Below are 15,666 nucleotides of genomic sequence, written 5' to 3'. Positions count from 1 at the left end.
ACCCTAGAAAATTATTTCTAGCAATGCTTTTGCCCGCTTAGCTTTACCCTCAGGAAATGGTTGTTTATGCATTTTCCCTTTAATGGAGAACGTACAATCTAACAATTTCCCATTAAATGAGAATTTCTCCACCATATACTCCAATTTCATCATTCCTCCTATACTCAAATGGCCCATCCTTTTATGCAATAACTCATTAGAAACACTTTGAATAACAATCATAGCCAAGTCATCACACAAATCATGGGAACACAAGTTATCGCTGACACCTTTTCCACTGGCGACTAAATGCATGGCCCCCACATGCTAATGCCGCCCCCCCCCCTTCCCCACTCAAAAATTTTGTGTACCTCCGTGAGAAAAGATTATGGTGTATTTTTTCAGTAAAAAAAAAAACCCTTTCGGGAAGAAAAAAATGTTGAATGCCCCCCCCCCCATGAGAAAATCCTGCATACGATACGGCATTTGTGTATGCAGCAAAACATCGCTACAACGATAATCGATAATAAATAAAAAAACAACGCCACAACAGGCAAAACGCCCAACGAGGTGGCCGAGAATCTACAATGATGTTTTTTCAAATCTTGTTTTGAATTGCCTGGCTTAATGTTAAACTCTCCGTACAACGACATCCTCTGCTAGTATGATAAACCCCTCTATAACGATATTTTTAGGAGAATTTTGAAATCGCTACAACAATATTTTTTATATTTTGTTCAAAATCGTTTTGAATTTAATTTTAACTTCGTCACTTGTTCTCGTTCTTCTGAAGGCGTCTGATAACATCAATATTTTGCACTAAATGATTACCGAAAGTTAAAGTTACACTCTGTGTACGACACAAAAGTGCTATGCGGTAAACTTCTTTACAGGGACAATACACATCTAAGTGAATTTTATAAATAAACTAATCAATTACAATTTTTTGTAACGAATAAATACATAAAAGCGCATTTTCCGATGATATTAACAATGCCAATATAGAAAAAATGGCAACAATAGCATAAATTTGATCACACGTAAGGAAAATGTTGCTTCTTAAATCCCTCTACCACATATTTTTTCTTGGTCCGTAGAATATTGTTACATCGAGGTTTCACTATATTTAAACTCAGTAATGTCACGAGTGCACCTTACACTCAAATCACCCTCTCTTTCCTTCCCATCGAGAAACTACAAGCCACACATCGATACATACATGGGATGCAACACGTGTGCTCTCCTTTCCCCTCACCGGGGATCTCTAAGACGCACTTGAGCACCGAATAAGTACTTATTGCATAACACAACCACAACTCTTCAGACAGGCATTGTGCCTTTGGGTCAATGAAAACCCTTTTACAGAAATCAGGCGATTACCTTCGTCCAATAGGGGAAGTCTTCATCAACTTGGTTTGGGAACACACGAAGCTTTTCGCCAGAGAGAGTTGCGGGAGTTGGACGGCCAACATGTCGCGCTTGAAGGTTCATTAATTTACTCTCTCTCCTCGTAACCCCGGGTCGAGATCCCTCAAATGTAGGGGACGCAAGAAAGAAACCTTGCCCTGAGATGACGGTGAGTGATTCAAACTATATATATAATTATTGTGCGACCTTTTTTTGTGTGTATAATTGGTGGAGTGAGAGTGACCATGTTGAATATAAATTGTATCGAGTTTAGTGTAATGCACCGTGTCGAAGTATTTTCAATGAATAAAAAAAATTAAATTGTAATTCTCTAATTCAAGAGGTATTATTATTTTCGCAATGCCCTGTTCATAATTTCCTAGTAATATATAATATGTCGTGCTAATGAAACTAGTTCGTTAACATTTCCGGCCGCGTTTGATACATGAGGTATCATTTAACACTCAATATGTAAAATATCGTCATAACCTCATGATAGTAATAAAATATAATTGTGTATGTGTAATGATATTATTACATTTCGATATAGTTAGGAGTCAAGTCAACTCATGTGTTGACATTTTGTTCTTGAGCGCTATAATTTTAATTAATTTATATACTTTTTGCTGTTGTTTTTGTGGTTTCACGTTCGTTTTTTTTTTGAGTTTGGAAGTAAATTATGATATACTTCGAACTAATACGGTCTTTTTTATTGCACGAACATATGATACTGGGAGCAAATTGTTCTGTTTTTATTTAAGCCTAGCTTGCAATTGCAGCGTAAAGTAGTGTTTAATATACAAATACTGGAATAGTTAGGCTTAAGATCGAGATGACAGACGAGCGCCCTTCGTCGCCTATTGGAAGCAAGGTCTTCAATGGTGAGTTCTACAAGCATTTGGATGAAATGACCCTCCTGTTTACAAGAGTCTGTGATGGGAAAAGGGCAGAGGTAGCCGAGAGAGACCGGTTTCTCGTGCTGAGGAATGAAATGATGAACCTGTATGATGAAGTCCATGTCGTAGGAAATGAACGTTCTTTGTCAAATGCTATGCGCTCAAACGTGAACTCATCTGGAGCAAACAATTGTGAATCATTGCCAGAGCCTGTTGCTACCGCTTCGTATGCCCAAATATTGACTGATACTTTGAGGGGAAAGGAAAATTTGTCAAATAACAACACGTTTCGAGCAGTCCACCCTCGCTTGAAAGTGGATGATATTAATCAAGTATCACCTGACCGTTTACAGCGATCCAACGTCGCAACTGGGACTGATCGGCATAATGAATTCAGAGTGGGAATGTCTACGACGTCGCAGGTGCGTGTAGTGCCGACGGTTCGCAGACGTCGGTTGCTGGTGAACAGATTTGCTCCAGAGACATCTATCTCGGACGTACGTCGCATACTGCAAGACACGCAACTCGAGTACGACTGCGTTAAGCTGAATACAAGGAACTCAAACAACTATGCATCTTTTGTACTAACCACTGTCGATAGTAATTGGGATTCATTGAGTGATCCATTCCACTGGCCATCTGGTATACACATCAGAGAGTTTTTTGGTATTCCCAGATATCTTCTGGAGGATCCGGCTGGAGATTGTACTATAACGGAAGCATTGCCCGGTCAGAGGGACACCTCTAATCAACAATGACTGAACGGACAAGAGTCATCGTCAATTACTTCAACAAATGAACACGCATCCGATTCTAAATCAAGAGTTACAGGTATATTCATGAACCCCAGAAGTATTGTGAATAAAATTGACGATTTGCGTTGCTGCATTCAGTCATACGAGGTCGACATTCTGTGTATAGCAGAGACTTGGTTACATCAGTCAATCTCGTCTTCCTTGATATGTCTACCAGGATACGATATTTTCCGATACGACAGAGAAACTACTGCGGGAGGAGGTGTATGCATTATTATTCGAAGCAGCCTGAAACCTAAGCTGGTGAACGTGCATAATGGAAATCAAGATGTTGAGATAATATCGGTGGATATAAAAGGCGGAAATAGGAAGTGCAGGCTTATTACGGCGTACGTTCCACCAAATAAAGCATGTAATTTAGATCATTGGTGCGAGTTTTGGAGAGAACTAAGGCATTACTGCTCTGCGCGCTTTCCGGTGATTTTGATCGGGGACTTCAACATGCGGGGAATCGATTGGATAAACGGTAGATTCTCGTCTGAATTGGAGTCACAGTTCATATCAATATCAGCAGAACTAGGCCTTGTTCAGTTGGTCGATTTTCCCACGAAAGGGGAAAACTTCTTAGATCTTCTGTTTGCTACCGATCCTTCGGTGGTCTACGACGTATATGCACTTCCACCCTTCTGCAACAGCGATAATCCACCGCACTTGCCGATACACTTCTCATTGCATATTACAACAGGATTAGATTGCCGATCAACACTAAACTATCACAATGCAGATTATCCACGATTATCAGCTATTGTAAAAGAGCTGCAGAACCAAGTACTGGCTGGAACTATCTCAGCTGCGGATGCTTTGCCAGCTCTATTTCTGCGGTCTCGTGAACATGTTCCCCGTCAAATGAGATTTAGAAAAAAAGATAAGGTTTTACGAATGCTAAACAATAGGAAATTGCATGCTTGGCGTCAATATAGATCAATACCTAGTCAAACCACTAAAGAACAATACAAGGTCATGGCTAGGAACTATGCAAATTACGTCCAAGAGAAAGAGAGTTTACATCTCCTCAACCTCTGTAAAAATCGTGATCGGAACTTTTTCCACCGAGATGTCCGCAGTAGACTTCGTGTATCCCGGGACATACCAACGCTAACTGTGAATGGCACCACGATAACGGAAGATTATGAGAAAGCAAACGTTTTTGCGGACATATTTTCTGGTTCATATAATTTCAGTTCCGGTTACGACTATCGTTATCAAGGGTTTTTGAATGATCATCCCTTCTTTCGTGACATGTTCAGCACTCAGACGATAAAAGCCATTATTGCTTCTCTTCCTGGTCGATCATCTCCGGGTCCTGACGGAATACCCAGTTGTTTCTACAAACGTCTTTCAGACCCGATATCTTCTCTGCTTAGCTCCATCTTCACATCCTTCTATGACTACGGGTCTATCCCATGCTCTTGGAAATCTGCAGTTATTAGTCCAATTTATAAGAATAAAGGCTCCAGGACAGATCCGAATAATTATCGCCCGATATCGTTAACCGATATATCCTGCAAAATTTTCGAGAGATGCATCGTCAATCAGTTACTTCCATTTGCCGACGATATGGGCTTAATCCCCTCAGTTCAGTTTGGCTTCATTCCTGGCCGCTCCTTACCAGTGCAGCAGTTGATTTGTCATGATATATGGGAGAGTGCTATAGACTCCGGACAAGAGATTGATGTAATTTACGTCGATTTCCAAAAGGCTTTGATAAAGTAGACAGATTGCTACTACTGAGGAAGCTAGCTTGCATGGGGGTTCCGGATAAAGTTGTGAGGATAATTCAAGAACTGCTGTCAGACAGAGTTCATCAGGTACGCGTAGCCAGCGTGATGTCTAGAGAATGTCAGGTGCCAAGCGGAGTTGTCCAGGGATCGGTGTTAGGCCCGATCTTATTTACTTTGTACACTTACGATATTACTCAGGCTGTGTCACCCATGTCACGAGTGCACCTTACACTCTCTCCCCCTCTCGCCTTCTCATAGAGAAACCACAAACCACACATCATTCATACATACATACATGGGATGCAACACGTGTGCTCTCCTTTCCCTCACCAGGTATTTCTAACACGCACTTGAGCACCGAATAAGTACGTATTACATAACACAATCACAACTCTACAGACAGACATTGCGCCTCTGGGCCAATGAAACCCCTAACAGAAATCAGGCGATTGCCTTTGACCAATAGCAGTGGTCTTCACCAACTTGGTTTGGGAACACACGAGGCTTTTGCCAGAGAGGTATTGTTGGAGGTTGGACGACCAACATGTCGCGCCTGAAGAGTCGTTAATTTACTCTCTCTCTCCCCTCCTAACCCCGGGTCGAGATCCCTCAATGTAGGGGACGCAAGAAACCTTGCCCCGAGATGACGGTGAGTGATTCAAACTATATATATATATATATATAATTATTTTGTGTTTAATTTGGTGGAGTGAGAGTGTCCATGTTGAATGTAAATTGTATCGAGTTTAGTGTAATTCACGGTGTCGAAGTATTTTCAATGAATGAATAAAATTAAATTGTAATTCGCTAATTGAAAAGGTTATTATTATCATTTTCGCAATGTCCTGTTTATAATGCCTAGTAATATATAATATGTCGTGCTACGAAACTAGTTCGTTTACATCTCCGGCCGCGACCGGCGGAACCCTTCAACATATAGTGGTGCCGTCGACCGGCGAATCTGTGGTATATTTTGCTAGTGAGACACTCTTTAATATTGTCAGGATCAACTTGGCGTAACTATACTGAACTGTCGTAATTATTATTTTTCAATCGTTGTAACGTATTTGTGCTAGCGTATTTTTCCATAGTTGACATAATATAAAAAAAAAAAAAAAACCTAATATGATTGTGTTTCTACCGTTTGTTAAAATATTTCCTTTTATTGAGTGCGTGATTTGAGTCATATTTTGAACGTATAAATTGTGTTTCTCATGTTGAATTCCGATTATTGTCGACGCTGTGATTTCAGTATCGTGATTGAGTTCAATTGTCAAGACCTAAACCTGAGCGCCATTTCTATTTCCTTTTCGGATGAGTCTGTGTGTGAGGGAAAACTCGTTTTTTTTTTCCCCGATTTTTTTTTCTTCCTCGTTGTCTCCTCCCTCGCAACTCGTGTCATGTCTCCGGTGGAAAATTTTATTCATGTTTCGTTTTGGTTGTGTTGTTTCGTGATCACTGTTTAGCCGATTAGTTTCCCAGTCAGATTTTTTTTTATATACACATAGGGATAATTTCACACAGACTTGCACAATTCACAAACATTGAGGTACATTTTGGATTTGAGAGGACTATATTTTATTCTTGTAGTGGTCTCAACCACTAAATATTTGACGTGTGATCCTCTTCTTTCTCCTCCCCTCTATCGTTCTTAAAACGGTAAAGGCTGCCGCCTGTACACTTCTCCAGGCGAGATACCTTACACAATTTTTCTTTTTTTTATATTTTTACACATATTTGCCCCTTACGTGTTTATTGAGAGTTGGCAAAAATTTTTTTTTTTTCCTTCTCACTACATCATGGCTCACGAGGAAGCCCAAGCTCAGAATGTCCAGCAGTTCAACATGTTTCCAATCATAGTAGGCACTTACAATTCCATACCCGTATTTGATGGAACAAATTCAGGATTGACAGTGACTGATTTTTTTTCAAGAATTGATCGTGCATCAGCCTTGGCGAATTGGGATACTCATACTAAGAAAGAGATTGCATTGCAGAAATGTTCTGGAGCTGTACTTGCTCTCATTCAGTCAAGCTCTCACTTGATAGACCCTATGACCTATGAACAATTTCGTGCTCATATAATAGACAGATTTTCTTCGCCTGACAGACCTGAGATAGTGTTGTCTCAATTGACAACAACAACACAATCAGATTCTGAGAAAGTCAAAGATTTTGCTGATCGTCTTGAGTCACTAGCTCGACGTGCTATTCAGGTCACACCGAATGAACCGGTGGCCATAACAAATTATCGTGACACTTCTTTTGGCCAGATTTAAGGCTGGCATACTATCTCACATGGAACCACTTATCGCTGCTCACAATCCAGCAACCTTTCGAGAGGCAGTTGACTTAGCCTACCGTATTGAGCAGGCTAGTTCGAAACCTGCATGGGTTTCTTCTTCCTCTAAGGAAAACATTATGCCATCACAGGCACCTTCGCTTTCAGATTCACTTGTTCCCACACTTCTGAACAGAATTTCTTCTTGAACAATTGCAAAAACTGCAGGTAACACAAAAATCTCCTGAACCACAAATGAGGCACGCTCGTTCTCCTCAGACCTCACGTCGCCTTGTCTGTTTTAATTGTGGAATTCCTGGTCACTCATACAAGGTATGTCGAAAACAAAATCATTCATATTCTTTTCGTTCTCAGAGTAATTTTCCACGATCATCTAAAAATTCTTTCAACTCTCGAAATAACAATTCTAATTGGCGTCGAAATTCCTCATTTCGTTCTTTTTCTCCTGGAAATACCAGAGAGTCGGAGTCAAATTCTCAGTCTAGTCGTCAGCAAGAAAATTCTCAGTCTGGTCGTCAACGAGACAACTCCCCGGCTACTCGTCCAAAGCGTGTCAGCTTCAACATGGTCGCTGCTGAGAGTCCTTCCTCAACTCCTGAACTTCCGATTGTCAATGTTCAAATCCATGAACTGACCCTGCCATGTCTCGTAGACACAGGTGCTGCTATGTCACTAGTTACAGACGAGTGGTGTCAAAAGTCCAAACTGACTCGTAAATATCAAGCTGTCACTCCAGCAGTGCGAATGACTGGTGTCACCGGTGAACCAATCGTGATTCGACACAAAATCTCTCTTCGTTTCGACATGAAAGATCGTCATTTCTCCCACACATTTTTTGTCATTCCACACAGTGCTTGTCCGTACTATGAGGCTATCCTTGGTGTGGACTTCCTGAGTGCACAAGCTGCTGCATTCAAATTCAGTAAAGATGGACTGTCATTGACCATTCCTCATCCAGTGTCATCTGTCAAAACCTCTGTTGCTTGCACCAAGAGAGACATTGTTAGTCCTCGCCACACAGAACTTTTCATTCCTGTCTCAGTGGCGGAACCTCTGCAATCTTCTATGGTCTTCAATGGTACCTGTTACTTGAACCAAGTTTCGCATGTGGCTCATCTTCTACATGTTCCTGAAGAACACAACACGTCTGCCAGTGTGGCGTTACCAGAGAAATTTCCTGTTTCGAATGCAACTTCAGTACATCTCGTACCGAATCACTCGCTTGAAGACCTGCAACGAGCTCAAGGTGAAGATGAGTTTTGTCAACACATCAAGGACTGTATTACAAACAACAAACACTTGCCAAGACGTTACCAGAACATTACATTCTTTCACCACAATGATGTCTTGTGTGTTTCATCTAAAGCGAAACCGAGTAAAGTGAAAACTGTTCTTCCCAAGTCATTTGTTCCAGATGCTTTATCGTTGTCGCATGGTGTTTCATCACCTGCCCATGGACATTCACGAACACTCCTTCGTCTTCGACAGAAGTATTGGTTTCCTGGCATCGTAAAGCTGACGAAAGTGTTGGCTTTCCCCGTATGCTTGGTAGCCAGTTCCCATTAATACATTTAAGCCAGTAATCTTATCCTGTTCCCATCGCGTTGTGTAACTTCCTACTGGAATTGGGGTCTCCTTCTATAGTGAAGAGCAACCCACAATTCCAGTATTAACCCAGGTTTAAACATATTCTAAACTAATTAGACTTTATTGAGAGACTTGAAAATAATTACGTATACTCCCATTTAAATTTACATTGAATTTATTTACATTATTATGATGATTCATTACAGATTACACAGGTACATGCACATTAACAATTAACTTTTACAGAGATGTGGAGGACATCCTCATTCTAAAAACATGACAATACATATTGAGCACCACTTACCCCATCAAAGCTCCTAGACCACAATTTCTTCGACTTCATTCTTCTGTCCTAAGATTCCGACTCCCTATCCCTCTGATCTAACTCAAAAACTCTCTCTCACTCTGCGGAATGCCTTTTTCTCTCTCTGTTAAAATCTCTTTATATTTTGATTGATAATTTCAACTCCACCTTTTTGCGCTATTTCAAGACTTTCCATTCGCTCATCTTGAAATTCTCTTTTCCCGTCTGAACCACTTTTTAGTATTAAACATAATTTCATTGGCCCATCTCCTTCTCTGGGAAAATCTCACATTCCCATAACCTTTGACCCTACCATTTACTTTAGATCCGCTCCACGTCCATAGAAACCGTCTAGACGCACATTCCTTCGTAAATCAATGCATTTGACCAGCGACAAAGATTAGCCTTATCTTATTTTTCATAAGATTTCCAGTGCCACGGTCTTCAGCTTGACACGAATATTATTTTACCCACCTAACGTTCTCAACTAGGGTACCGTTTTATTACATTTCCTTCATTATCTCCGACTACATACAACTGCATTCCAAAATATAGCTTTTCCCATAAATTCAACAGTGTGTCTCCTAGGATTAAACTTTCCCATCACATGCGATTCACTATTACCCAAAATTTTGCCTCCTGACCTACATTCTTATACTATCGTAGGTTTCTTTTACCTTCACTGTAACCTCTTACTTTTCTTTTTCTGCTCGTTTTCCCCTGAAAAACTACTACTATTATATAATATCCATAAACTATTTCGATTTTCCCTAACTACCATCAATTAACTCATCTCGTTAAGATTAACTATCTTTAATTAACTCATCAAGTTAACAAAAGCATTTGTTTCTTCATGTGTGTCTTGCTTGGGAAAACATAGACCACAAAACTGTATCGTGTCTCATGTGTCTACCACTGACTGTAAAAATTCATCGACAAATGATTCCCGTCTTCCAGATGATGATAAGTGGACTGATATGACTCAGGTATTTCCAATTTCTTCCTCTTTTTCATCTCCTCAAGTATCTCGTACCGCTACTAATTGTAATTTGAGGTCATTTTTGCATAAAATTGGATGTCCCACATAATTTTTTTTTTCCACTCAATCACTTAGGGAAGCTTGCTACATCTTATTATTCTTGTGTTAAATTTGCATAACCACTGTGTCACTCATTACTTATGTGTCCACTGACAAGAACTGACCCAGTCTAGTGACTGTATCTACTTCAAGTTCTTCGCTTGTATGTCGTGCATCGAGGCGACTTGTGATGTCAATATATATTCTTTTTATGTGTGTGATCTTTTTTGAATTTTATTTTTCAATTTGTGAAATGATTAAAGCCTTTTTGATATATCATTAAGTTGGTACAGGCACTCTCACTCACCTTTTGGGTCACTCACTCACTCATCTCCTACACATTCCCTATGTTTATATATAATTAAGTATTGGTGTGCGTTTGTCTCGAATATTGCTGTATGTGTGTGCACGTTCTAAATTTTTTTTTCCTAGTTTTTCTTTCCAGTGAATCCTCGTTCTTTCTCAACATTGAAGTTATATCATTGATGATATGTGTTTGTGCATACTGCTCCTGGTTGAAGGTGACATGTTTTTTTTTTGGGTTTTCATGTAAAAGTAGTTCTAGTGTTGATGTCATATTGTGAAGCTTATTTCTTTTAGGCTGGAAGTTTAGATTCTTGGCGCCAGAAGCTGAAGTTGTTATCGTGGTATTGATTTTTTTTTTTTTTTTTTTTTGAGGTTGTTGATATATAGTTGTGAAGTTGAATTGTGATTCATTCTTTTGTAAAAAAAAAGAGAGAAGTGTTTTTATTTCTTTGGAGCAGAGGATATGTACATAGATGGACATTTCTAATTGATTATATCTTCATTGGCAACTACGAAGCACAAGTTTGTCTTAAATTTTCCTTTGTATATTTTATTTGTTATAACACTGTTGATTGTGTATTACACACATGCTAACCAAACAGCATTCATTGATCCATATAGTATACTTGACTGCTGGCACAAAAATTTTTTTTTACACAACTTGTGATACTATTGCCATATATTTTGTTTTTCTTCCTGACATATATTCAAATGCTCAGTTGTAACATGCATACATATACACGCACATACACCATATATATATATATTTTTTTGTTGTTGAACTCTGTTGTTGTACACATTATGTTTATAGTGTTACATTATGGTTGTCATGTATGCGATTCACTCTCACCTTTTCTCTCGTGCCATATGTAATGGTCTCATATTCCCCCCCTTCCCGTAGGTAATATGTCACGAGTGCACCTTACACTCTCTCCCCCTCTCATAGAGAAACCACAAACCACACGTCAGTCATACATACATGGGATGCAACACGTGTGCTCTCCTTTCCCTCACCAGGTATTTCTAACACGCACTTGAGCACCGAATAAGTACGTATTACATAACACAATCACAACTCTACAGACAGACATTGCGCCTCTGGGCCAATGAAACCCCTAACAGAAATCAGGCGATTGCCTTTGACCAATAGCAGTGGTCTTCACCAACTTGGTTTGGGAACACACGAGGCTTTTGCCAGAGAGGTATTGTTGGAGGTTGGACGACCAACATGTCGCGCCTGAAGAGTCGTTAATTTACTCTCTCTCTCCCCTCCTAACCCCGGGTCGAGATCCCTCAATGTAGGGGACGCAAGAAACCTTGCCCCGAGATGACGGTGAGTGATTCAAACTATATATATATATATATATATAACTATTTTGTGTTTAATTTGGTGGAGTGAGAGTGTCCATGTTGAATGTAAATTGTATCGAGTTTAGTGTAATTCACGGTGTCGAAGTATTTTCAATGAATGAATAAAATTAAATTGTAATTCGATAATTGAAAAGGTTATTATCATTTTCGCAATGTCCTGTTTATAATGCCTAGTAATATATAATATGTCGTGCTACGAAACTAGTTCGTTTACATCTCCGGCCGCGTCCGGCGAACCTCCGCAACACCCATCTCTATTGCAATTCGCTGATGACGTGAAGTTATTCTCTCCAGTGTAAAACACTAGGGGCTTAAGAATTGCATGCCAACAACTTTTCCAGTGGAGTTGTCAGTATAAGCTACCTATTTCATCATCAAAAAGTGGATCAATGCATTTAGGTAGACGCACCAATCCTGAATATTACCAACTAGGTAATGAAACGTTACAGCAATTGGATACATGCGTGGATTTAGGTATTGCAATGAGCCACATTCTGGATTTCACTGATCATTATCATGGCATAGTCTGCAAAGCTAATAGAATTTCATATATGTTACGTACGGAATACCGTAAGTGTGATGCGCATACGTTGTCATATGCTTTCTGTGTGTACGTTCGCCCGACCCTGGAGTTCTGTTCGCAAGTATGGAGCCCTTACAAAATCAAGGACATACAGCTCCTCGAAAAGCCACAGAGGTCGTTTACTAAACGAATACCTGGCATGAGCGGTCTATCTTATTGCCAGACACTTCAACTTCTGGGTTTACACTCACTGGAATGGCGTAGAATCGCTGCAGATCTGAAGATGTGCTACAAACTAGTCCACCAAATTGTTTATCTACCATCGAGAGAGCATTTCTTTGAGATCATAGACAGGCGAGTTAACCTACGTAGGCATCGCTTCCAAATAAGAATACCAATGGCTAGAAGGGATTGCTTTTCCACGGATATAGATGCCGTGTGGCAAGAATATGGAACAGTCTTCCATCAGAACTTGTATGTGCCTCCTACGCAAGATTTGCTTCCACTATTGGGGATTTCGACCTGGCTCCGTATACGAAGTGCTTCCCGTACTGACTATTATTATTATTTCTTCCAGTAAGTGCATTTCATGCCTTCTGGGGGTTATTGTAAATAAAATAAAGAGTTGTGATTCGTATATAACTTTCCGCGATACAATAGAGCTCCCCTATGGGACAGTTAAGAAGACAAATTGGTTAGGTGATATCACAGAGTAAGAATAACAGAGAGCGCGCGAGGGGTTACAATGTGAAGCAAAGATCCGGAGTCACGTGCCTCCGGTCAAAAGGCTGGTCTGGGAATCTCGCTTTCAATGCTTTCCTTATGGCTATTCGTATGACGATCTACACGCGGTGTCTTATTTTTGATTAGAATGGCCAACACTTGCGCAGCTTTCGGATGTTCTGAATGGTTTAGGAAAGGGAGACCAGTATCCTTTCACAAGGGAATACTTTTTTTGCTCATTCCCCTTCTTATAAATTAAAAATTGGAATATTAAATTGACGATTCAGTGGATTTCTGACGTAGTCGGTTTTTAACGATTCCATTTTGGATTTAATTCAATTAAAGTTCCACGTTTTGGTAAAATTCAAATGTCATGAGCCATTATTAAATGTTTTAATAGAAGTTTTGGTAATAAATGATTGAAGTAATGAGTTTTATTAACTTTTAACTGAAATATACGTCTCCGCAAGATTTGGCGAGCTAGTGAGTTTATTCGAGTTTCGCTCAACTTGAAGAAAATATGCTTTTCAGAATGAGGAATTTATGGCAAATATTTTATTTAAATAGAATGTAATGAAAACTCACCCTCTAGACAATGACAGTTTTGCATAAAAATGTATAACTACCTCTAAAAAAAGTATTTTTACCTCTCTTCACGCCTGAGATAAAACTATTACAGAAAAGAAATTTTTTTATTGATTAATTTGTGTTTGCGTTGTATGTGTGAAATTGCCCTCAAACAAGAAAAATCAATTAATTAATATTCAGTCAATATCTTTATTAGGACCGTCTGAGTTAAGATCTGACGTCACTATGTGTACCTCAGATGTTAACTTGATGAAAGAATCATTCTAAAAACTACTTAATGCCTAAAAAAAATGAAGATTCACATATGTATACTTCTGGAGCGAAGAGGTTACACATATGCCACATGTAACATACATTTACGTACTCTAAATTATTACATATATACGCTACACGAAATTTCATTTCTTATAATTTAGAAAAGTACTGACGATGAGGTATTGCAATTTTCTTGAAAAATTCATTTTATTCCTGAAATATTATTATAATATAATATTACATTTTTGTGTGATAAGGTTATAAAAGGTTTTTCAAGAATGTTGGAAATGAAACTTTTACTTATTATTTAAATATTTCATGACTGAATATGGTACGAGTGTGAATGTGTTACATTACATAATATGATGCATTATAATTATATACTCAAGATAAATGTATGATTAGAGTAATTTTAATGTTCTTGGAATATAATTTTTATGTTTTAATAACCCCTAGTTAAAATAAATTTTCGAAATTAAAAGGGGCAAAGTGAATGAGAAGAGAATATTTGAAAATATAAATGAAATAGGCTGTATATATAAGAGATAGGTTATATAATAAGATTTAAAAACTCAAAAGTTATTAGAAATTATCCCTTTTGGAAAATAAAAAAAATTAGTTTTTCAATATTTGTTTATATTATATAGAATTGATTTTTTTTTTCTCGAATCCCTCATTCCCTAAACATTTTACAAAAGAATGAATGAAATTCATTGAACAAATGAAGGAAAGTTTTCATCAACTCGATCGAGTCAAATTTCGTTACAGCAACATCCTAGCATTAACACGAAATCACTATGTTCTGCGAAAACGAGCCAAATGTAATGGCGCAGAACCTGTTCTTCCCCCGACAATACCGCTCATCTTTTCTTCACGTTCGACAAGTTTTATGAATATCGTGCGCGGTCTATTTATATCTTTAGTCTATGGGTGATATGGTTCTCCCCATAGAAACTTATGATTGCCATAGGCGTACACAGAATTTTCACGAGGGTTATGTTTTTTTCCTTGCAAAATAACCCTATAATCTCGGCTCTGGGGGGGGGAACCCTTTGCATACGATGATCGTGATCTATGGTTTGGGAGGGGGCGAGTGGGTCTCTTGCCCCGGACCAGAGGGGGTGCGCAAAATTCCCTTTTTAAAACCTCTTTTGATAAAACGAAGCGATTCCGTTATGCCAGGCGATTCACTACACGCGTCCAAAAAGAATAAATGAATTTAGTGAATTAAAGAGTTAATGAAAGTGATAATACTCAAAACTATTTTCATTGACCTTGGCCGAAGCACCGGCCTGCAAAATTGAACTGAAATGCACTGCTGGCCACCGTAAATGCAACACCCTGAAGAAAGCATGCAAATAATATGAAATTTACAACATGCATTAGCGGAAGTGAGATATGCAAATGATTAGAATTTCAGCGCAGACGCACATCACGCGCGCCTGTGGCGCCACTTCAAAGCGCTATTTAAGGCTTGGAGATTTCGACGATTTGAAGTACGGCAATTGTGTTTTTCTTGTGGTTTTTTTCAAAAAACCGATCATCTTTTGATCAAGTATCCGAGTTCGGCAGAGGAAGGATAGTGGCCTACCGAGATTGTGGATTATCTTTCAGGGAAATCGGTAGTCGTGTTGGACGAAACCAAACAACTGTAATGCGGATATGTGATCGTTGGATGCAGGAGGGTACGACGTGTTCGATCGCATCCACCTCAGTGCACCACTTCACGTGATGACAGGCGTATTGTGCGTATGGCAGTGACGGATCGCCCAGCCACATCACGAACCATAGCACAGCACATTCAGTCTGTA

This window comes from Pholcus phalangioides, unplaced genomic scaffold (genome assembly GCF_987345545.1).
Source record: "Pholcus phalangioides strain wild (caught in Gottingen) unplaced genomic scaffold, Ppha-v1.0 ptg000008l_1, whole genome shotgun sequence".
In the NCBI taxonomy this organism is placed as follows: Eukaryota; Metazoa; Arthropoda; class Arachnida; order Araneae; family Pholcidae; genus Pholcus; species Pholcus phalangioides.
This window is presented reverse-complemented; position numbering follows the sequence as displayed.